Source organism: Mus caroli, unplaced genomic scaffold (genome assembly GCF_978045245.1).
Source record: "Mus caroli unplaced genomic scaffold, Mus_caroli_1 scaffold_2, whole genome shotgun sequence".
Classification (NCBI taxonomy): domain Eukaryota; kingdom Metazoa; phylum Chordata; class Mammalia; order Rodentia; family Muridae; genus Mus; species Mus caroli.
The window spans coordinates 152,348,364-152,350,525 of record NW_028227257.1 but is presented as its reverse complement, the minus strand read 5'-3'; the positions used below and the strand labels follow the sequence as shown (position 1 = coordinate 152,350,525).

General features: G+C 46.1%; 1 non-coding gene across 1 annotated transcript; it reads left to right on the top strand.

The window, feature by feature from the left end:
* The first annotated feature begins 436 nt into the window (after nt 1–436).
* On the top strand, nt 437–540 carry LOC115030427 (U6 spliceosomal RNA). The gene has a single exon (XR_003836031.1). It is a non-coding gene; the product is annotated as a U6 spliceosomal RNA (small nuclear RNA).
* Nucleotides 541–2,162: the final 1,622 nt, after the last annotated feature.

The window sequence follows — 2,162 nt, the reverse complement described above, 5'->3', positions numbered from 1 at the left end:
GTCTCCATCAAGCACTAAGCCCTCACGCCCCATCTCAAATGCCTGGTAACGACACTGGCATGGGACAGAGCTCTGACAGTACCACTGAAGTTTCCCAATACTTATGTCCCAAAACTAAAAATTGCACCAGGGACTTGTGGGAATAGAAACAGAGACAGTTTCTTAAGGGAAAAAGAGAAGGGCAGTCAACAACATGGCTAAGTGAGTAAAGGCACGTGCCACACCAAACCTGATGACCAGACCAAGCCAGATCTCCGTCAATTAGCTGCAAGGTGGCACACACCGTTAATCCCAGAACTTGGGAGGCAGAAGCAGGTAGATCTCTGTATGCTTCTGGCCAGCCTGGTCTACATAGTGAGTTCCAGTCTAGCCAGAGCTGCATAGGAAGACCCTGCCCAAAAACAAACAAACAAACAAACAAACAAACAAACAAACAGTGTTTGCTTCAGCAGCACATATACTAAAATCAGAACAATGCAAAGATTAGCATAGTCCCTGAGCAAGGATGGCACACAGAGCTGTGAAGCATTCCACAATAAGGTAAATAAAAATGTCAAAATATATGTTTTTAAAAAGACAGAAGCCAAGCGTGGTGGCAGCACACACCTTTATTCCCAGCACTCAGGAGGCAGAGGCAGGTGGATCTGTGAGTTGGAGGGTAGCCTGGGTTACATAGTGATTTCCAGAGCAGCCAAGGCTACACAGAGAAACCGTATCTTGAAACATAGAAAGAAAGAAAGAAAGAAAGAAAGAGAGAGAGAGAGAGAGAGAGAGAGAGAGAGAGAGAGAGAGAGAGAGAAAGAAAGAAAGAAAGAAAGAAAGAAAGAAAGAAAGAAAGAAAGAAAGAAAGAAAGAAAGAAAGAAAGGGAAAGGGAAAGGGAAAGGGAAAGGGAAAGGGAAAGGGAAAGGGAAAGGGAAAGGGAAAGGAAAAAGAAAGAGAAAAAGATTTCTTTCAGTCTGGAGAGATGGCTCAATGGTTAAGAGCACTGGCTGTTCTTCCAGAGGACCCAGATTCAATTCCCAGCACCCACATATAGCTCACAAGTGTCTGTAATTCCTGCTCTAGGGGATCCAAAGCCTTCACACAGACATACATGCAGGCAAATCAACGAAATACATAAGAAAACAAAACAAAACAACAACAACAACAACAATAAAAAACAAACAAACAAAAAGACAGACCCCAAACCCTCTCCCCATACCCCTGCCCCCTCATCCCTGAGAATGGTTACGAGCTACCGAACTGGGTAAATGCTTATGTTCAGAAGAACTGGGCTACAAGAGTCATGACCCTGTACAACACTGTCCCTCCTGTGTGTGTATATGACAGGCATTTTCTGAGCATGCTCTGTCTTTTTCCTGCAGCCCAGGTAGAGACAGGTCTTCCAGCTCGGGGAGGAGGGGGGTTGTCAACCGGCTTCCTGCATATACTAATCCTACTGGTCCTTGTGCTATCCCATTCTACTCTAACTCTAGGATGGCCTCTAAGCACCCTGGGAGGGATTCCGCAGCCTGAGCCAGTTGTGACTGGCTTCCTTCATGTACTGTGGTTTCTATAAGGTTATCTGTTGTAACACATGTCAGGGTCGGACAATATCCATCATAACGCACGTTTGCGTGCTCATTGTCAGTGGGCTTGGGGGTTGCCGCCACTTTCTGGCTACTCTGGGTGTGCCAGGATTCTCCAGCCCAGTGGTTCTCAGTCTTCCTAATGCTGTAGTCCTCGTGTTGTGGTGATCTGCCCTCTCCAACCATAAAATTTTCATTGGCACTTCACAACAGTAATTTTGCTACTGTTATGAATCATAATGTAAATATCTGTGTTTTCCAGTGGTCTTAAGTGGCCCCTGTGAGGGGGTCATTCTACCCAAAGAGGTCACGACCCACAAGTTGAGAAATACTGCTCTAGAGGCACAGACCCGACAAATGAACATCTATTATTGCTAGGTTTGGTTACACAATGGTATATGCATCATCCAACAGTGACCATCTTCTCACTAGAGAGGCTGAGAATCAGGAGCTGCCCAGGCCCCGGGACTGGGCTGACCCAGCCTAGCACTGAAGAACTAGTGCAGTACTTCTGGAGAGCCACTGGTTTTAGCCCACCATGGAAGGCCAAAAAAGCTGGCCTTAATGTCAGTGAAGAATGGCAGCAATGGTGT